The following is a 23,000-nucleotide window of genomic DNA, read 5'->3' as shown; positions in this document are numbered from 1 at the left end:
TCTTACATCAAATTACAAGACATTTTCTTCTCGCAGCTTTCTTTTCATTATGAAGAGATGGCAATTAGTAATTAAAGGCATAATGGTCCTATAGGAAATTGACTGATGGACATTATTTCATTCATCTGCATCCCTAAAGCACACTTCTTTGAAAATATTAGCCAGGATACATGCAGTAAATTCATAACAGATGTATAGCTCCCTGTAAGTTGCATTCTGACCTTGTCACATATGTGTCGTTAAAGATATTATTAGTGACTTTTAAGATAAGCTGTCAACATCAAGATGGTGATGTTAGAGAATCTGGTATAAATGGAATTTCACATATTCTAAATTAGGAATGATTTAAAAATTTTTTTAATATTATTTATTTTTAAGAGAGAGACATCTTTTTTTAAAAAATATTTTTTTACATTTATTTATTTTTGAGAGACAGAGAGATAGAGCACAAGTGGGGGAGGGTATAGAGAGAGAAGGAGACACAGAATCCGAAGCAGGCTCCAGGCTCTGAGCTGTTAGCACAGAGCCCGATGCAGGGTTCAAACCCACAAACCTTGAGATCATGACCTGAGCTGAAGTTGGGCACTCAACTGAGCCACCCAGGCACCCTGAGAGAGACAAATCTTAAGCAGTGGAGGGTGGAGAGAGAGGGAGACACAGAATCTGAGGCAGGCTCCAGGCTCTGAGCTGTCAGCACAGAGCCTGATATGGGGCTCGAACTCATTGACTGCAAGATCATGACCCGAACTGAAGTCACATACTAACTGACTAAGCCATCCAGGCACCCCAGGAATGACTTTTTTTTTTTTTCTTTTTTAAATTTATTTTTGGGACAGAGAGAGACAGAGCATGAACGGGGGAGGGGCAGAGAGAGAGGGAGACACAGAATCGGAAACAGGCTCCAGGCTCCGAGCCGTCAGCCCAGAGCCCGACGCGGGGCTCGAACTCACGGACCGTGAGATCGTGACCTGGCTGAAGTCGGACGCTTAACCGACTGCGCCACCCAGGCGCCCCAGGAATGACTTTTTAATGGCAAAGCGGGAGAAATTAAAAACAGTATAAAGGATATCAATTTTTATTTTTTTTTATTTTTTTTTTTACTTTATATATATATATATTTTTTTTATTTTTTAATATATGAAATTTACTGTCAAATTGGTTTCCATACAACACCCAGTGCTCATCCCAAAAGGTGCCCTCCTCAATACCCATCACCCACCCTGCCCTCCCTCCCACCCCCCGTCAACCCTCAGTTTGTTCTCAGTTTTTAACAGTCTCTTATGCTTTGGCTCTCTCCCACTCTAACCTCTTTTTTTTTTTTTTTTTCCTTCCCCTCCCCCATGGGTTTCTGTTATGTTTCTCAGGATCCACATAAGAGTGTGATGCTAAGGATATCAATTTTTAATTGAAATATTACAATTTCACATTTGAATATTTCACATTGAAATATTACAATATTACACATTTGTTGTATTAGTTTTAGGCATACATCCTAGTGATTCCATATGTCTATAAATTATGTTGTACTTAACCACAAGTGTAGCTATCTATCATGTGAAAGCATGCAACACTATTATTACAGGTTTGACTATGTTCCATAGTCTGTCCCTTGTATCTGTATGACTTGTTCATTCCATAGCGGGAAGCCGGTATCTCTCTCTCAAAGGTATAAATTTTTTTATCTAACCTAAGTATTTTGGTGGTAAACACAATTAATTACCTGTTGTTCAGCATATGTAAATTAGTAGTGTATTTTTCTGTGATCATTGCTTAAAGCATTAGAAATGATGTCATTACATTAATAAATTCAGTTTCATTCTTCACTCACAAGAAAGGAGAAGGAAAAGATTTCTTTGTGTCCGAGGCCCTGTCACTAAGACCCTTCCCAAGCTGAACAGGCTCAGCTGCCCAGAGCACCTTCAGTGCCTCCAGCTGAGTGGCCATGGCCTTGAGAATTGCAGGAATCCCTAGGATGACCAGCAGAGGACGCGCGAGCACCACAAATCCGGAGGGGCCGGACTAGGGCGCGCTAGGGGCTTTTCTGATCCAGGGTCCCCTTAGAAAAGCAAAGGCTTTGGTTGCCTCCAGAGGACTCAGGGCCTCTGCTGCTGCCTCAGGACAGAGACTCAGAGCTGCGTTTCCAGCAGGTTCCACCGCCCGCCCCAGGGGAGACCTTGGTAGCTATGCAGCAACTTGGCATCTCCTGAGTCGCCAGAGAGAAGCTGCCTTGTTGCGCTGAGTGCTGAGGAGGGGGCGCTGGGTGGCTTCCCTGGGCGCACTGGTTGGTGAGCAGCACAGTCTCTTGCATTTTCTGGGCTGTTCCCATGTTTCCTTCCTCACTTTCCCTGACGGTATTTGAACAAGACGCATTTTACTAAAGGATCCGCGGATTGAGGGGCCCCACAACAGCATAGATGCAGTGGATGGTTTGTTCCAGGTTCAGGCTTGTTTCCGGGGAGAAATCCTGACAAATTCAGAAGAAAGGGAAGCTGCATTCAGTTGGGATGTGAATACGTGAAATGCTCAGTCTCAGGACCTTCTAGAAGAATGAGCTGGGACCCACTTTCCACGTCCTGCTGGAACCAGAGACCGAGGTAAGGGCACAAACTGTCCCCCACATCATATGTGCTTTTTAAAAATTTAATGGTTATTTTCCCAACATGGTGAAGTAATTGGAAACTAGAGAAAACCTGGTAGCTAGGTATAATAAACCTTACGTTATTTTTCAATTTAAGTTCCAGTTAGTAAAGATGCAGTGTAGTATTAGTTTCAGGTGTCCAATATAGAGCAACACTTCCCACACATCACCTAGTGCTCATCCCAAGTGCACTTCTTAATCCCCATCACCTGTCTCACCCATCCCCCACCCCACTGTGGAAACCCTCAGTTTGTTTCCTAGTTGAGAGTCTGTCACTGTCTCCTTTTTCCCCCTTTGTTTTGTTTCGTTTCCATGTGTTAGTGAAATCGTGGTATTTGTCTTTCTCTGACAGGTTTATTTTACCCAGCATAACATTCCCTCGTTCCATCCACCTTGTTGCAAATGACAAGATTTCATTTTTTACGGCTGAATAATATTCCATTCCATATACTACATCTCAATTTATTCATCAGTTGATGGATACTTGGGCAGTTTCCATAGTGTGGCTGTTGTAGAAAATATTCTTATAAACATCAGGGTGCATGTACCCCTTTGAAGTATTATTTTTGTATTCTTTGTGTAAATACCTCTTAGTGAAACTGCTGGATGGTAAGGTAGTTTCATTTTTCATTTTCACTTTTTGGAGGAATCTCCATAATGTTTTCCAGAGTGGCTGCACTAGTTTGCATTCCTGCCAACAGTGCAAGAGGGTTCCTCTTTTCCCACTTCCTTGGCAACACCTGTTGTTTCATCATTCATTGATTTTAGTCATTCTGACGGATGTCATTCTGACAGATTGTACTTTTGAGTTGTATTTCCCTGAAGATCAGTGTTGTTGAGCATCTTTTCATGTGTCTCTAGGCTGTCTGTATGTCTTCTTTGGGAAAATGGCTATTCATGTCTTCTGCCCGTTTTTAATTGGATTTCTCATTTTTTGGGTGGTGTATAACTTTATATATTTTGGATACTAACCCTTTATCAGATGTTTTGCAATTATCATTCTGTAGGTTGCATTTTAGTTTTGTTGATTGTTTCCTTGGTGACAGAAGCTTTTAATTTTTATGAAGTCCCATTATTTTTGCTTGTGTTTACCTCACCTCAGGAGATATATCTACAAAGAATTTTGTACAGTCAATGTCAAATAAGATACTGCCTGTGTTATCCTCTGGGATTTTTATGGTTTCAGGTTTCACACATAGGTCTTTATCCATATTGGATTTATTTTTGTGTATGTTGTAAGAAAGCGGTCCATTGTTGTTTTTGTTTTGTTTTGTTTTGTGTTTGCAGGTTGCTGTCTGGTTTTTCCAAAACCATATGTTGAGGAGACTTTTTTAAAGTTTCTTTATTTATTTTTGAGAGAGAGAGAGACAGAACATGCAGAGGAGCGGGGGAGAGAAATGGAGAGAGAGAATCCCAAGCAGGCTCTGCACTGCCAGCACAGAGCATGACACAGGGTTCAAACTCAAGAACCCTGAGATCATGACCTGAGCTGAATCCACAATCAGACGCTTCAGTGAGTGAGCCACCCATGTGCCCCAAGACTATCTTTTTTTCCATTGAATATTATTTCCTGCTTTATTGAGGATTAATTGACCATACAGGTGTAAGTTCATTTCTAGGTTTCCATTCTATTGATCTATGTGTCTGTTTTGTTTTGCTTTGTTTTGTTTTGTTTTTGCCAGTACCATACTATTCTGATCTGTACAGCTTCGTAATATAACCTAAAGTCTGGAATTGCGATGCCACCAGCTTTGCTTTTCTTCTTCAAGTTTGTTTTGGCTATTTGGGGTCTTGTGTAGTTCCATACAAATTTGGGGATTATTTGTTCTAGTTCTGTGACAAATGTTTTGTTAGTTTGCTAGGGATTTCATTAAAGGTGTAGATTGTTTTGGGTAGTGTAGACATTTTAACAGTATTTGTTCTTCCCATCCATGAGCATGGAATGTATTTCCATTTCTCTGTGTCATCTTCCATTTCTTTCATCAGTGTTTCATAGCCTTTAGAGTACTGGTCTTTCACCTCTATGGTTAGGTTTATTCCTAGTATCTTATGGTATTTGATATGGTTAGGTTTATTCCTAGTTTCTTATGGTATTTGATGCACTTGTCAATGGGATAGATTCCTTAATTTCTCTTTCTGTTAGCTCATGATTGGTCTATAGAAATGTAATAGATTTCTGTACATTGATTTTTGTATATTGTCCCTTGCTGAATTCGTATATCAGTTCAGTTTTTATGGGAGTCTTTCATGTTTTTTGTATAGAGCATCATGTCATCTACATATAGCGAAAGTTCTACTTCTTCCTTGCCGATTTGGATGCATTTTATTTCTTTTTGTTGTCTGATTGCTATGGCTAGGACTTCCAGTACTGTGTGGAATAACAGTGGTAAGAGGGGACATCCCTGACTTGTTGCTGACCTTAGAGGAAAAGCTTTCAGTTTTTCCCCATTGAAGCTGACATTAGCTGTGGGTTTTTCATAGATAGACTTTATTATGTGCAGGTATGTTGAGTCTCAGTCTACTTTGCTGAGGGTTTTTATGAATGGATGTGACATTTTGTCAGGTGCTTTTACTGCATCTGTTGACGGCATCATATGGTTCTTATTCTTACTTCTATTAATGAGGTGCATCACGTTGATTGGTCTGTGAATGTGGAACCACCCTTGCAGTCCAGGAATATATCCCACTTGATTTTGGTGAATGATGCTATTAATGTATTGTTGAATTTAACTTGAAGTTTTTTTAATGAGAATTTCTGCATACATGTTCATCAGGGTATTGGCCTGTAGTTTTCTTAAAAACATTTTTTAAACATATTTTTAATTGTTTATTTCCTTAGAGAGAGAGAGAGAGAGAGAGAGAGAGAGAGAGAGAACACAAAAGTGAGGGAGGGGCAGAGATAGAGAGTGAGAATCCTGAGTAGGCTCTGCACTGTGAGCACAGGGTCCAGTGTGGGGCCCAAATGCATGAACCGCAAGATAATGACCATCCCGAAATTAAGAGTTGGACACTCAACCAGCTGAGCCACCCAGGCGCCCCTGCAGTTTTCTTTTTTAGTGGAGTCTTTATTTGTTTTGGTATCAGGGTATGCAGGCCTCATAGCATGAATTTGTAAGTTTTCCTAACTTTTCTATTTTTTGGAATAGTTTGAGAATATTACCTCTTCCTTAAATGTTTGGTAGAATTCATCAGTGAATCCATCTGGCCCTGAACTCTTGTGTTGGGAGAGATATTTCTTATTACTGATTCAATTTCTTTCTACTTTAAGATTTTCTGTATCTTCCTATTTCAGTTTTGGTAGTTCATGTGTTTCTAGGAATCTATCCATTTCTCTCAGAATGTCCAAATTTTTTGCATATAGTTTTTCATAATATTCTCTTCTAACTGTATTTCTGTGGTCTCAGTTGTTATTTCTCCTCCCTTATTTGTGATTTTATTTATTTGAGTCCTTTCTTCTTTTTGATAAGTCTGGCTATGAGGTTATCAATTTTATTAATGTTTTCAAAGAACCAGCTCCTGGCTTCATTGATCTGGTCTAGTGTTTTTGTTTTTGTTTTTGTTTTTTTTGTTTTTTTAGTTTCTATTTCACTTATTTCTGTTTTAATCTTTATTATTTCCTTCCTTCTGCTGTCTTTAGGCTTGGATTGTTCTTTTTTCTCATTCCTTTAGTTATAAGTTTGGATTATTTGAGATTTTTATTTTTAAGGTAGGCTTTTATTGCTCTATACTTTCCTCTTAGGACTGCTTTTGCTGCATTTCAAAGATTTGTACCACTGCATTTTCATTTTCATTTGTTTCAATGTGTTTTCTGATTGAGGTCTTGGTTGACCTATTCTTGTTTAGTAGCATGTTGTTTAACCCCCATTATTTGTGGTCTTTAAAAAAATTTTTTTAACGTTTATTCATTTTTGAGAGACATGAGAGAGACAGTGCGAGCAGAGAAGGGGCAGAGAGAGAGGGAGACACAGAAACCAAAGTAGGCTCCAGGGTGTGTGCTGTCAGCACAGAGCCCTATGCAGGGCTTGAACTCATGAACCGTGAGATCATGACCTGAGTTGAAGTCGGACACTGAATTGACTGATCCACCCAGGCAACCCCTTTAGTTAGTTAGTTAGTTAGTTAGTTAGTTAGTTAGTTAGTTAGTTAGTTAGTGGTTGACTTCAAGTTTCCTAGCTTTGGGTCAGAAAACATGCTTGGTCTAAGCTCGTCTTTGTGTACTTGTTGAGGCCTGATTTGTGACCTAGTATGTGATCGATTCTGGAGACTGTCCCATGTGCACTTGAAAAAAATGTGTATTCTGCTATTTTAGTATGGAGTGTTCTGAATATATGTGTTCAGTTGGTCTGGTCCAGTGTGTCATTCAAAGCCATTGTTTCCTTGTTGATTTTCGGTTTAGAGGATCTGTCCATTGATATGAGTGGGTGTTAAGGTCCCCTACTATTAGGTTATTATAAATGAGTTCCTTTATGTTTGTTGTCAATTGTTTTATATATTTGGTGCTTGCATGTTGGTTGCATAAAGTTTACAATTGTTGGCTCTTATTGTTTGTCCCCTTTATTATGAGATAGTGTCCATCTTCATCTCTTGCTAGTGTTTTACTTATTTTTTTAATTTAAGTTTTATTGACATATGGTGCAATATTGGTTTCAGGAGTAGAATTCAGTGATTCATCACTTACATACAACGCCTAGTGCTCCTCACAACAAGTGCTCTCCTTGATACCCATCTCCCTCCATCAACCCTCAAGTTGTTCTCCATAATTAAGAGTCTCTTGTGGTTTGTTTTCCACTCTGCTCTTTTCCTGCCCCCTTCCCATGTTTCCATCTTTTTTGTTTCTTAAATTCCACAAGTGAAATCATTTATTTGTCTTTCTCTGATTGACTTATTTTGCATAGCATGATGAATTCTAGCTCCATCCACATCATTGCAAATGGCAAGATTTCATTCTTTTTGATGGCTGAGTAATATTCCATTGTGTGTGCACGTGTGTGCGTGCATGTGCATACACACACATGCGCGCACACACACCACAACTTCTTTCTCCTTCATCAGTTGTTGGATATTTGGGCTCTATCCATAGTTTGGCTCTTGTTGATAATGCTGCTATAAACATTGGGGTGCATGCAATTTCACTTTTAGGTATTTACCCAAATCGTACAAAAGTACAGTCTTGAGTTGAAAGTCTGTTTTGTCTGAATGAAATATTGCTACTGGCTTTTCTATGACATTATTGGCATGATAAATGTTTCTTTATGCCCTCACTTTAAATCTGCAGGTGACTTTAGGTCCAAAATAAGCCTCTATAGACATCATATAGATAGGTATGTGTTTGTTTGTTTCTTTTTTTCTTTTTTGGTCCATTCTGACACCCTATCTGATGTCTTTTGATTGGAGCATTTGTCCATTTACGTTCAGAGTAATTATTGATAGGTATATATTTAGTACCATTTTATCATTTGTTTTACCACTTTTTCTTGATGTTTTCTCTGATCCTTTCTTAGCTGTATCACTTTTGGTCTTTCCTTTCCACTCAAAGAGTCCCATTTAAATATTCTCTTCTTTTATATGTTATTACATTTATTTATTTATTTTAAATATATATTTTTTTTAATTTAAATCAAGTTACTTAACATATAATGTAACACTGTTTCAGGAGTAGAATTTAGTGATCTGTCAATTACATAAAATACCCAATGCTCATTCCAAGTGCCCTCCCTAATGCCCAGCACCCATGTAGCCCATCACCCTATTCAATAAACCTCAGCAACCCTCAGTTTGTTCTCTGTATTGAAGAGTCTCTTCTCGTTTGACTCTCTGTTTGTGTCTTATTTTTGCTTCCCTTCCACTATGTTTGTCAGTTTTGTTTCTTAAATTCCACAGGTGAGAGCAATTGTATATTTGCCTTTCTCTGACTTCTTTCACTTAGCATAATACAGTCTATTTCCATCCACATTGCTGCAAATGGCAAGATTTCATTCTTTTTGATTGCGGAGTAATATTCTTTTGTATATACACATACCACATCTTCTTTATCCATTGATCAGTTGCTGGTCATTTGGGCTCTTTGCATAACTTAGCTATTGTTGATAATACTACTATAAACATTGGAATGCATATGCCCCCGTGAGTCAGCATTTGTGTATCCTTTGGATAAATACCTAGTAGTGCAATTGCTGGGTCATAGGGTAGTTCCATTTTTAGTTTATTTTTATTTTTTAAATTTTTTACTGAATCTCCTTCAATTTTCCAGAGTGGCTGCGCCAATTCTCATTGCCACCAGCAGTCCAAAAGGGTTCCCTTTCTCTGCATTCTTGCCAATATCTGTTGTTTCCTGAGTTGTTAATCTTAGCCATTCTTAGAGGTGTGAGGGGTATCTCATTGTGGTTTTGATTTGTATTTCACTGATGATGAGTGAGGTTGGGCATCTTTTCATGTGTCAGCCACTTGGATGTCTTTTTTGGAAAAGTACCTATTCTCGTCTTTTTCCCATTTCTTCATGGGATTATTTGGTTTTGGGTGTTGAGTTTGATAAGTTCTTTATTGGGATACTAACCCTTTATCTGATATGTCATTTGCACATATCTTCTCTTATTCTGTTGGTTGCCTTTTAGTTTTGCTGATTGTGTTCTGTGCTGTGCTGAAGTTTTTTATCTTGATGAGGTCCCAAGAGTTCATTTTTACCTTTATTTCCCTTGCTTCTGGAGACATGTCAAGTAAGGAGTTGCTGTGGCAGGGGTCAAAGAGGTTGTTGCCTATTTTCTCCTCTAGGATTTTAATGGTTTCCTGTCTTACATTTAGATCTTTTATCCATGTTGAGTTTACTTTTGTGTATGGTGTAAGAACATGGTCCAGGTTCCTTCTTCTCCTTGTGGCTGTCCAGTTTTCCCAGTTCAATTTGCTGAAGAGACTCTTTTTCCATTGAATATTATTTCCTCCTTTGTCAAAGATTAGTTGTCTGTCATAGATCTGTCTAAAGTTCTCTCTTGGCCAGCAAGAAAGCAGATGCAGGATTAAAATGCAGAAGATGGCTAATGTCCAGGAAAAGACAAGAGCCCCGAATAAGGGTCCTTGCCCTGTTTTTATTAGGATCAGACGGCTTATAAACATGGTGATGGACATGCACAAAGAGACAATGAAACTGTGAACATTAACTCATGGGCGTGAGGGAAAGGGGGTCTTGAAGATATTCGGGATTAGGGGTTGGGGTTAATAGAAAACAAAATCCTGGCCCACGCAGCCGGGTGGATTATTGTTGACAGCAGATGTGAGGCACCACCTCTGTTTATCTTAGCTAGCCTAGGGGATGAAACAGAGAAAATAACCTCAGGGTTAACAAGGCACCTTTTCTTTTGTTAATCAGCTCCCATCTCGGCAGCATCACCCACAGAGCAGTGGTCTATAACCCCAGTTACCTTTTTACCTAATTTAGTCCTTTCTTCCTGTGAAAGCAGTTTTCTGCTATAGTGTAACTTTGGGGGTGGGGGGCGCTTCTGCCCTGAACACCTAATCTTATTTATTTTATGTACCTATGTTCTATATTGGGGCCTTTGCCCTGCCCTCTCTATACTGGGGCTTCGGCTCTGCCTTCCCCATACTTATTTACCTAATCTTGTTTACCCAAACTTGGGTGTGAGCATCCTATGGCTTTGTAATTCTTTATGCCTTGTTAAACCATTGGTGTAAGTCCAGGGTGTTTCAAAGCTTATTGCCAACAGTTGTCCATATGTTTGAAGGTCCATTTCTGGGTTCTCTATTCTGTTCCATTGATCTGTGTGTCTGTTTTTGTGACAGTACCATACTATCTTGATGATTACAGCTCTGTAATAGACCAAAAAGTCCAGAATTGTGATATTTCCAAGTTTGTTTTTCTTTTTCAACATTCCTTTGGCTATTCGGGGTCTTTGCAATACATACAAATTTTAGGATTGTAGTTCTAGCTCTGTGAAGAATTCTGGTGTTATTTTGATAGTGATTGCATTGAATGTGTAGCTTGCTGTGAGTAGTATTGAGATTTTAACAATATTTGCCTTTCTATTCCATGAGCATTAAAAGTTTTTCCATTTCTTTTTTTTTAATATGAAATTTATTGTCAAATTGGTTTCCATACAACACCCTGTGCTCATCCCAACAGGTACCCTCCTCAATACCCATCACCCACCCTCTCCTCCCTCCCACCCCTCATCAACCCTCAGTTTATTCTCAGTTTTTAAGAGTCTCTTATGGTTTGGCTCCCTCCCTCTCTAACCTTTTTGTTTTCATCCCCTCCCCCATGGTCTTCTGTTAAGTTTCTCAGGATCCACATAAGAGTGAAAAAGTATGCTATCTGTCTTTCTCTGTATGACTTATTTCACTTAGCATAACACTCTCCAGTTCCATCCATGTTGCTACAAAAGGCCATATTTCATTCTGTATCATTGCCACGTAGTACTCCGTTGTGTGTATAAACCACAATTTCTTTATCCATTTGTCAGTTGATGGACATTTAGGCTCTTTCCATCATTTGGCTATTGTTGAAAGTGCTGCTATAAACGTTGGGGTACAAGTGCCCCTATACATCAGCACTCCTGCATCCCTTGGGTGAATTCCTAGCAGTGCTATTGCTGGGTCATAGGGTAGATCTATTTTTAATTTTTTGAGGAACCTCCACACTGTTTTCCAGAGTGGCTGCACCAGTTTGCTTTCCCACCAACAGTGCAAGAGGGTTCCCATTTCTCCACATCCTCACCAGCGTCTATAGTCTCCTGATTTGTTCATTTTAGCCACTATGACTGGAGTGAGGTGGTATCTCAGTGTGGTTTTAATTTGTATTTCCCTGATAAGGAGCGACGTTGAGCATCTTTTCATGTGCCTGTTGGCCATCGGGATGTCTTCTTTAGAGAAGTGTCTATTCATGTTTTCTGCTCATTCCTTCACTGGATTATTTGTTTTTCAGGTGTGGAGTTTGGTGAGCTCCTTATAGATTTTGGATACTAGCCCATTGTCCAATATGTCATTTGCAAATATCTTTTCCCATTCCGTCAGTTGCCTTTTAGTTTTGTTGATTGTTTCCTTTGCAGTGCAGAAGCTTTTTATCTTCATGAGGTCCCAGTAGTTCATTTTTGCTTTTAATTCCCTTGCCGTTGGGGATGTGTCAAGTAAGAAACTGCTGCGGCTGAGGTCAGAGAGGTTTTTTCCTGCTTTTTCCTCTAGGGTTTTGATGGTTTCCTGTCTCACATTCAGGTCCTTTGTCCATTTTGAGTTTATTTTTGTGAATGGTGTAAGAAAATGGTCTAGTTTCATCCTTCTGCATTACATGTTGCTGTCCAGTTCTCCTAGCACCATTTGTTAAAGAGACTGTCTTTTTTCCATTGGATATTCATTTCTGCTTTGTCAAAGGTTAGTTGGCCATACTTTTGTGGGTCTAATTCTGGGGTTTCTATTCTATTCCATTGGTCTATGTGTCTGTTTTTGTGCTAATACCATGCTGTCTTGATGATGACAGCTTTGTAGTAGAGGCTAAAATCTGGGATTGTGATGCCTCCCGCTTTGGTCTTCTTCTTCAATATTACTTTGGCTATTCGGGGTCTTTTGTGGTTCCATACAAATTTTAGGATTACTTGTTCTAGCTTCGAGAAGAATGCTGGTGTAATTTTGATTGGGATTGCCTTGAATGTGTAGATGGCTTTGGGTAGTATTGACATTTTGACAATATTTATTCTTCCAACCCATGAGCACAGAATGTTTTTCCATTTCTTTATATCTTCTTCAATTTCCTTCCTAAGCTTTCTGTAGTTTTCAGCATACAGATCTTTTACATCTTTGGTTAGGTTTATTCCTAGGTATTTTATGCTACTTGGTGCAATTGTGAACGGGATCAGTTTCTTTATTTCTCTTTCTGTTGCTTCATTATTAGTGTATAAGAATGCAACTGATTTCTGTATGTTAATTTTATATCCTGTGACTTTGCTGAATTCATGTGTCAGTTCTAGCAGACTTTTGGTGGAGTCTATAGGGTTTTCCATGTATAATATCATGTCATCTGCAAAAGTGAAAGAAAGCTTGACTTCTTCATGTTTGCCAATTTTGATGCCTTTGCTTTCCTTTTGTCATCTGATTGCTGATGCTAGAACTTCCAACGCTATGTTAAACACCGTGGTGAGAATGGACATCCTTGTCGTGTTCCTCATCTCAGGGGGAAAGCTCTCAGTTTTTCCCCATTGAGGAAGATATTAGCTGTGGCCTTTTCATAAATGATTTTTATGATGTTTAAGTATGTTCCTTCTATCCCGACTTTCTCAAGGGTTTTTATTAAGAAAGGATGCTGAATTTTGTCAAATGCTTTTCTGCATCAATCGACAGGATTACATCGTTCTTTTCTTTTATTAATGTGATGTATCACATTGATTGATTTGTGAATGTTCAACCAGCCCTGCAGCCCAGGAATGAATCCCACTTGATCATGGTGAATAATTCTTTTCATATGCTGTTGAATTCGATTTGCCAGTATCTTGTTGAGAATTTCTGCATCCATATTCATCAGGGATATTGGCCTGTAGTTCTCTTTTTTTACTGGGTCTCTGTCTGGTTTAGGAATCAAAGTAATGCTGGCTTCATAGAATGAGTCTGGAAGTTTTCCTTCCCTTTCTTTTTTTTTTGGAACAGCTTGAGAAGGATAGGTATTATCTGTGCTTTAAATGTCTGGTAGAATTCCCCTGGGAAGCCATCTGGTCCTGGACTCTTATTTGTTGGGAGATTTTTGATAACTGATTCAATTTCTTTGCTGCTTGTGGGTCTGTTCAAGTTTTCTATTTCTTCCTGTTTGAGTTTTGGAAGTGTGTGGGTGCTTAGGAATTTGTCCATTTCTTTCAGGTTGCCCAGTTTGTTGGCATATAATTTTTCCTAGGATTCCCTGATAATTGCTTGTATTTCTGAGGGATTGGTTGTAATAATTCCATTTTCATTCATGATTTTATCTATTTGGGTCATCTCCCTTTTCTTTTTGAAAAGCCTGGCTAGAGGCCTATCAATTTTGTTTATATTTCAAAACGCCAACTCTTGGTTTCATTGATCTGCTCTACAGTTTATTTTAGATTATATGTTGTTTATTTCTGCTCTGAAAGTTATTATTTCTCTTCTTCTGCTGGGTTTGATATGTCTTTGCTGTTCTGCTTCTATTTCCTTTAGGTGTGGCATTAGATTTTGTATTTGGGATTTTTCTTGTTTCTTGAGATAGGCCTGGATTGCAATGTATTTTCCTCTCAGGACTGTCTTCGCTGCATCCCAAAGCGTTTGGGTTGTTGTATTTTCATTTGTTTCCATATATTTTTTAATTTCTTCTCTAATTGCCTGGTTGACCCATTGATTCTTTAGTAGAGTGTTCTTTAACCTCCATGCTTTTGGAGGTTTTCCAGACTTTTTCCTGTGGTTGATTTCAGGCTTCATAGCATTGTGATCTGAAAGTGTGGATGGTATGATATCAGTTCTTTATACTTATGAAGGGCTGTCTTGTGACGCAGTATGCGATCTCTCTTGGAAAATGTTCCATGTGCACTCGAGAAGAAAGTATATTCTGTTGCTTTGGGATGCAGAGTTCTAAATCTATCTGTCAAGTCCATCTGATCCAATGTATCATTCAGGGCCCTTGTTTCTTTATTGATCCTGTGTCTAGATGATCGATCCATTGTTGCAAGTGGAGTATTAAAGTCCCCTGCAATTACCACATTCTTATCAATAAGGTGGCTTATGTTTGTGATTGTTTTATATATTTGGGGGTTCTTATATTCGGCACATAGACATTTGTAATTGTTAGCTCCTCCTGTGGGTATACCCTTTAATTATTATGTAATGCCCTTCTTCATCTCTTGTTACAGCCTTTAATTTAAAGTCTAGTTTGTCTGATACAAGTATGGCGACTCCAGCTTTCTTTTGACTTCTTTTGACTAGCATGATAGATAGTTCTCCATCCCCTCACTTTCAATCTGAAGGTGTCCTCAGGTCTAAAATGAGTCTCTTGTGGACAGCAAATAGATGGGTTTTGTTTTCTTATCCATGCTGATACCCTATGTCTTTTGGTTGGAGCATTTAGTCCATTTACATTCGGTGTTATTATTGAACGATAGGTATTTAGAGTCATTATGATGTCTGTAGGTTTCATGCTTGTAGTGAGGTCTCTGGTACTTTGTGGTCCTTGCAACATTTCACTCACAGAATCCCCCTTAGGATCTCATGTAGGGCTGGTTAGTGGTGACGAATTCCTTCAGTTTTTGTTTGTTTGGGAATACCTTTATCTCTCCTTCTATTCTGAATGACAGACTTGCTGGATAAAGGATTCTCAGCTGCATATTTTTTTCTGTTCATCACATTGAATATTTCCTGGCATTCCTTTCTGGCCTGCCAAGTTTCAGTAGATAGGTCTGCCACTAGTCTTATGGGTCTCCCTTTACATGTTAGGGCCTGTTTATCCCTAGCTGCTTTCAGAATTTTCTCTTCATCCTTGTATTTTGCCAGTTTCACTATGATACATCATGCAAAAGATTGATTCAAGTTACGTCTGAAGGGAGTTGTCTGTGCCTCTTGGATTTCAATGCCTTTTTCCTTCCCCAGATTAGGGAAGTTCTCAGCTGTGATTTGTTTAAGTACACCTTCAGCCCCTTTCTCTCTCTCTTCCTCTTCTGGAACTCCTATTATACGGATGTTGTTCCATTTGATTGCATCACTTAGTTCTCTAATTCTGCCCTCCTACTCCTGGATTTTTTTATCTCTCTTTTTCTCAGCTCCTCTTTTTCCATAATTTTATCTTCTAATTCACCTATTCTCTCCTCTGCCTCTTCAATCCGAGCTGTGGTCACCTCCATTTTATTTTGCACCTCATTTATAGTATTTTTTGGCTCCCCCTGACTATTGCTTAGTCCCTTGATCTCTGTAGCAATAGATTCTCTGCTGTCCTCTATGCTTTTTTCAAGTCCAGCGATTAATTTTATGACTATTCTTCTAAATTCTTGTTCCGTTTTATTGCTTAAATCTTTTTTGATCAATTCGTTAGCTGTCGCTACTTCCTGGAGTTTCTTTTGAGGAGAATTCTTCTGCTTCGTCATTTTGGATAGTCCCTGGGGTGGCGTGGAACTGCAGGGCACTTCCCCTGTGCTGTCTGGTGTAACTTGTGTTGGTGGGCAGGACCGCAGTCAGACCTGATGTCTGTCCCCAGCCCACCAATGGGGCCACAGTCAGACTGGTGTGTACCTTATCTTCCCTTCTCCCAGGAGCAGGACTCACTGTGGAGTGGTGTGGCCCCTGTCTGGGCTACTTGCACACCGCCAGGCTTGTGGTGCTGCTTTGATGGGATCTGGCGTATTAGCCGGGGTGGATCCGCAAGGTGCACAGGGGTGGGGGAGCCAGGCTTAGCTCACTTTGCCATAGGTGGTCCCCTGCGGTAAGGGCCCTGTAATACCGGGATGGAGGCAGACCCATCAGACGGATGGATCCACAGAAGTACAGCGTTGGGTGTTTGCACAGTGGAAGCAAGTTTGGTGATGGGAACTGGTTCCCTTTGGGATTTCGGCTGGGGGATGGGAAAGGGATATGGAGCTTGCCAGTGCCTTTGTTCCCCACCAAGCTGAACTCTGTCCTCCAAGGCTCAGCAACTCTCCCTCCCAGTGCCCTTCCACCCTCCCTGCTCTCTGAGAGCAGACCTGTTGACCTTTAACATTCCACATGTTAAGTCCCACTGGCTGTCAGAACTCACGCAGTCCAGCCCCTCTGCTTTTGCAAGCCAGACTTCAGGGGCTCTGTCTTGCAGGGCAGTCTGCCCCTCCACCTCCCAGGCTCCCTCCTGCTTGTCCGTGTAGCACGCGCTGCCTCTCCACCCTTCCTACCCTCTTCCGTGGGCCTCTTGTCTACACTTGGCTCCAGAGAGTCCCTTCTGCTAGTCTTCTGGCGGTTTTCTAGGTTATTTAGGCAGATGTGGGTGGAATCTATGTGATCAGCAGGACGAGGTGAGGCCAGAGTTCTCCTACGCTGCCATCTTCCTACCTATAATCTCAAGTTTTTCCATTTCTTTGTGTCTTCTTTAATTTCTTTCATAAGCTTTCTATTATTCTTAGTGTATTGATCTTTGACCTCTTTGGTTAGGTTTATCCCTATATATTTTATGGTTTTCACTGCAATTGTAAATGGGATCGATTCCTTGATTTTTCTTTTTCCTCCTTCATCATCGGTGCATAGAAATGCAACCAATTTCTATACGTTGATTTTATATAACCTGAGACTTTCCTGAATTCCTGTATCAGTTCTAGAAGTATTCTGGTGGTGCCTTTTGGGTTTTCCATGCGAGTTTCTAGTCTACCAAGTGTGAAAGTTTGACTTCCTCCTTGCCGATTTGGATGCCTTTTTTTGCTTTTTGTTTTCTGACTGCTTAGGTTAGGACTTTCAACAGTATGTGGAATAACAGTGGTGAGCGTGGACATCCCTGTCATGTTTTTTATCTCTGGAGGAAGGTCTCATGTTTTCCCCATTGAAGATGATATTAGCTGTGGGACTTTCATATGTGGACATTATGATGTTGTGGCATGATCCTTCTATCCCTCCTATCTTGATGTGTGTTTTTTTTAATCAAGAAAGGATGCTGTATTTTGTCAAATGCTTTTCCTGCAACTATCGAGAGGATCATGTGGTTTTATCCTTTCTTTTATTAATGTGATGTATCACATGAATTGATTTACAGATATGGAAACAGCCTTGCATCCCAGGAACCAATGTGACTTCATTGTGGTGAATAGTTTATATATATATCATATATATATATATATATATATATATATATATATATATATATCATATATACTAATATATATACATATATATGATATATATATATTAATATATATATAGTTTATATATATATATTTATATATATATATATAGTTTATATATATATATATATTTAATGTTTATTTTTGAAAGAGAGAGAGAGTGCAAGAGGGGGAGGGTAGAGAAAGAGAGGGAGACACAGAATTGTAAGCTGGCTTGAGAGTGTCAGCTGTCAGCACAGAGTCTGACATGGAGCTCGAACTCACAGACCAGAAGATCATGAACTAAGCCAAAGTCAGACGCTTAAACAACTGAGCCACCCAGGTGCCCCTCATAATTATTTTTATGTATTTTTGGACTCAGTTTGCTAATTCATTGTTGAGAAATTCTGCATCCAGTTTCATCAGGGAAACTGCTCTGTAGGTCTCCGTTTTAGTGTGGTCTTTGTCCAGTTTTGGACTCAAGGCAATCCTGGCCTCATAGAATGAGTTTGTAAGTGTTCCTTCCATTTCTATTTTTGGGAGAGCTTCAAAAGAATAGGTGTTAACTATATATGTTAACTAACTTGGATGTAAATTAAAAAAAATCAAATTAAATAAAAACTTTAAAAAGAGAGTAGGTGTTAACTCTTCTTAAATTTTTGGTAGAATTCCCCTGGAAAGCCACCTGGCCCTGGACTCTTGGTTGTTGGGAGATTTTTGATTACTGATTCCATTTATTTAGTGGTTTTGGCTCTGTTCACATATTCTGTTTCTTCCTGTTTCATTTTTGGTAGTTTATATGTTTCTAGAAATTTGTCCATTTCTTCCAGATGGCTCAATTTGTTGGCATATAATTTCTCTATTATTGTTTGTATCTCTGCAGTGTTGGTTGTGATTTCTCCTCTTTCATTCATGATTTTATTGATTTGGGTCCTTCCCTTTTTCTTTTTGATCAAGCTGGCTAGGGGTTTATGAATGTTGTTAATTCTTTCAAAGAACAAGCTCCTCGTTTTGTTGATCTGTTCTACTGATTTTTTTTATTTCGATATCCTTGACATCTGCCCTAATCTTTATTATTTCCCTTCTTCTTCTGTTTGGGCTTTATTTGCTGTTCTTTTTCCAGCTCCTTTAGGTGTAGGGATATGTTGTGTATTTGATGCTTTTCTTCCTTTTTAGGAAGGTCTGTATTATTGTATACTTCTCTCTTTTCTTTTTCTTATGAACAATGCTTTAATGGTAGAATACAATAAAACCATGTCTTAAAGATCAGAGTTATTTTGAATCTTCAATTATATATCCAGTTAAACTATTATCAAGAACAAAGGCCAGATAAAAACATTTTCAAACACACGAGCACTCAGCAAGGTTACTTGATATGCACTGTTTCTGAAATTGTTACTGTCACAACCAGACAAAAAATACAGGCTCTAAGAAAGAGAAGAGTAAACTCAAAATTTCAGTGAAAGGAGTTCTAAGGATGATAGTTGGGCAGTAGGTCTAGAACAGCTGGTCTGTATTTGAACATGATTTGCTAACCTTTTAATGCAGATCAATTTAGCTTTTAACCTCTGTTCAATTTATATATCAGGTCTATATTTCATATCTAAAACTATAAATAAAAATAAACCTACTTTAGGCCTCTATTCATAACTGTTTAAAGAATGGCAATTTTACCTTACTTTAAATACATAGACCAGATGAAATTTTTAGGAGTTAAATCCTGCTGGTATGTTTACAAATGTACCCCAGATGTTCTGAATGTGATCTTGTCTGCCAATTAAGCAATGTACTCAACTCAATTGTCATCCACACATTGAAACCCAGAACAAATTGATAAATGGGTTTTTACTTATTGTAAGTGCTGCAATTAAGAAGTATGAATACTAGTTGCCTAAGCACTCCACCTTCATAAGGAAATAAGTAAACAAATGTGCCAAAATTAATATAATGAATTTTTATTGTAGCATTCAGTGTATTCATTCAAAAAATACTTGAGGCATTTATCAGTTATAAAATTTAAAAGAAAGAAGCAGTCTAAATACATAAAAGTAAGTACGGGATAAAGAAAATTATATTCATACATTTTGTCACTAAGATTGATGATGGCATAGAAATATATTTGTTAAAAATGAGAAGTCTTCTAATACACATGTAATGGAGAAAAGCAAGTTATAATATGTCATATGATCTCTTTTATATGGATAGATAACAGAAAGATTGGTTGATAAATAGATCGGTTGATAAATTGACAAAGTATCTTCTTCCTGGTTTTCCACAGTTTTTCTGTCCTTCTGGATTTGTCCTTCTCTTGAGACCATCTCTTCCATAGCATCAGGATGTAATTTTTTGTCCTCTGACCCCTCTTGAGGGTGCCCTTCCTCTAGCACATCTTGGATAAAGACATTTACCACATAATTGTGCCCATATTACTCTTCAGTGCTGCCTCCTTCCATGCCTCTGCTAGATCACTCAGGCTTCTTTCTCCTCCTTTGCTGCCATTTTAGTACTACAATCCCTTCCTTCTCTAGAGAGCATTAAGTTTTTACCTGTATTTGGGGTTTTTTGGCATTTTATTTATTTATTTATTTATTTGTTTGTTTATTTATTTGTTTATTTATATTTTTAATTTAATTTTTTAAAAAATTTACATCCACATTAGTTAGCATATAGTACAACAATGATTTCAGGAGTAGATTCCTTAGTGCCCCTTACCCATTTAGCCTAGCCTCCCTCCCACAACCCCTCCAGTAACCTGTTTGTTCTCCATATTTATGAGTCTCTTCTGTTTTGTTCCCTCCCTGTTTTTATATTATTTTTGTTTCCCTTCCCTTATGTTCCTCTGTTTTGTCTCTTACAATCCTCATATGAGTGAAGTCATATGATATTTGTCTTTCTCTAATTTCACTTAGCATAATACCCTCCAGCTCCATCCACATAGTTGCAAATGGCAAAATTTCATTCTTTTTGATTGCCGAGTAATACTCCATATATATATATATATATATACACACTCCAGATATATATATATATATATATATATCTCACTTCTTCTTTATCCATATTCATCTGTCAATGGACATTTGGGCTCTTTCCATACTTGGGCTATTGTTGATAATGCTGCTATAAACATGGGGGTGTATGTGTCCCTTCGAAACAGCACACTTGTATCCCTTGGATAAATACCTAGTAGTGCAAATGCTGGGTTGTAGGGTAGTTGTATTTTTAATTTCTTGAGGAACCTCCATACCATTTTCCAGAGTGGCTGCACCAGCTTGCATTCCCACCAACATTGCAAAAGAGATCCTCTTTCTCTGCATCCTCGCCAACATCTTTTGTTGCCTGAGTTGTTAATGTGAGCCATTCTGACAGGTGTGAGGTGGTATCAAATTGTGGTTTTGATTTGTATTTCCTTGATGAGGAGTGATGTTGAACATTTTTTCATGTGTCGGTTAGCTATCTGGATGTCTTCTTTGGAGAAGTGTCTATTCATGTCTTTTGCCCATTTCTTCACTGGATTATTTGGGGTTTTTGGGGGGGTGTTGAGTTTGATAAGTTCTTTATAGATTTTGGATACTGACCCTTTATCTTATATATCATTTGCAAATATCTTCTCCCATTCTGTCAGTTGCCTTTTAGTTTCCTAATTGTTTCCTTTGCTGTGCAGAAGCTTTTTATTTTGATGAGGTCCCAGTAGTTCATATTTGCTTTTGTTTCCCTTGCCTCCAGAGACGTGTTGAGGAAGAAGTTGCTGTGGCCAAAATCAAAGAGGTTTTTGCCTGCTTTCTCCTCAAGGATTTTGATGGCTTCCTGTCTTCCATTTAGGTCTCTCATCCATTTTGAGTTTATTTTTGTGTATGGTGTAAGAAAGTCGTCCAGGTTCATTCTTTTGCATGTTGCTGTCCAGGTTTCCCAGCACCACTTGCTGAAGAGACTGTCTTTATTTCATTGGATATTCTTTCCTGCTTCGTCAAAGATTAGTTGGCCATACGTTTGTGGGTCCATTTCTGGGTTCTCTATTCTGTTCCATTTATTTGAGTGTTCTTGTGCCAGTACCATACTGTCTCGATGACTACAGCTTTGTAGTATAGCTTGAAGTCCGGGATGGTGATGCCTCCTCCTCTGGTTTTCTTTTTCAAGATTGCTTTGGCCATTTGGGGTCTTTTCTGGTTCCATACAAATTTTAGGATTATTTGTTCTAGCTCTGTGAAGAATGCTGGTGTTACTTTGATAGGGATTGCATTGAATATGGACATTGCTTTGGGTAGTGTTGACATGTTAACAATATTTGTTCTTCCTATCCAGGAGCATGGAATCTTTTTCCATTTTTTTGTGTCTTCTTCACTTTCTTTCATAAGCTTTTTATAGTTTTCAGTGTACAGGTTTTTCACCTCTTTGGTTAGATTTATTCCTAGGTATTTTATGGTTTTTGGTGCAACTGTAAATGGGATTAATTCCTTGATTTCTCTTTCTGTTGCTTCATTGTTGGTGAATAGGAATGCAACCGATTTCTGTGCATTGATTTTATTTCCTGCAACTTTGCTGAATTCATGGATCTGTTAGAGCAGTTTTTTGGTGGAATCTTTTGGGCTTTCCATATAGAGTATCATGTCATCTTCAAAGAGTGAAAGTTCGACCTCCTCCTGGCTGATTTGGTTGTCTTTTATTTCTTTATGTTGTCTGATTGCAGAGGCTAAGACTTCCAATACTATGTTGAATAACAGTGGCAAGAGTGGAAATCCCTGTCTTGTTCCTGTCCTTAGGGGGAAAGCTGTCAGTTTTTCCCCATTGAGGATTATATTAGCATTGGGTCGTTCATATTTGGCCTTTATGATCTCGAGGTATGATCCTTCTATCCCTACTTGAGGGTTTTTATCAAGAAAGGATGCTGTATTTTGTTAATGCTTTCTCTGCATCTATTGAGAGGATCATATGGTTCTTGTCCTCTCTTTTATTGATGTGATGAATCACGTTAATTGCTTTGCAGATATTGAACCAGCCGTGCATCCCAGGTATAAATCCCACTTGTCATGGTGAATAATTTTTTTAACGTATTGTTGCATCTGGTTGGGTAATACCTTGTTGAGGATTTTTGCATCCATGTTCGTTAGGTAAAACAGTCCATAGTTCTCCTTTTTAGTGGGGTCTCTGTCTGGTTTTGGAATCAAGGTAATCCTGGCCTCATAGAAAACGTTTGGAAGTTTTCCTTCCATTTCTACTTTTTGGAACAGCTTCAAGAGAATAGGTGTCAACTCTTCCTTAAATGTTTGGTAGAATTCCCCTGGAAAGCCATCTGGCCCTGGACTCTTGTTTTTTGGCAGATTTTTGATTACTAATTCGATTTCCTAACTGGTTATGGGTCTGTACAAATTTTCTATTTCTTCCTGTTTCAGTGTTGGTAGTGTATATGTTTCTAGGAATTTGTCCATTTCTTCCAGACTGCCAATTTTATTGGCATATAATTGCTCATATTATTCTCTTATTATTGTTTTTATTTCTGCTGTGTTGGTTGTGATCTCTCCTCTTTCATTCTTGATTTTATATATTTGGGTCCTTTCCTTTTTCTTGTTGATCAAGCTGGCTAGTGGTTTATCAATTTG

General features: G+C 38.6%; 1 long non-coding RNA gene across 1 annotated transcript in view; it reads left to right on the top strand.

Moving 5' to 3' along the window:
* The first annotated feature begins 2,229 nt into the window (after window positions 1–2,229).
* LOC128776414 (uncharacterized) overlaps window positions 2,230–23,000 on the top strand; it is a 42,656-nt gene continuing 21,885 nt past the window's right edge. The window contains exon 1 of the long non-coding RNA XR_008421462.1: window positions 2,230–2,594. This is a non-coding gene — a long non-coding RNA (uncharacterized LOC128776414). The remainder of the gene's footprint in view (window positions 2,595–23,000) is intronic.

Source organism: Panthera pardus, unplaced genomic scaffold (genome assembly GCF_024362965.1).
Source record: "Panthera pardus isolate Hobbes unplaced genomic scaffold, ASM2436296v1 HiC_scaffold_127, whole genome shotgun sequence".
Lineage (NCBI taxonomy): Eukaryota > Metazoa > Chordata > Mammalia > Carnivora > Felidae > Panthera > Panthera pardus.
The sequence above is the reverse complement of the archived record's forward strand: the minus strand, read 5'-3'. Positions and strand labels throughout refer to the sequence as shown.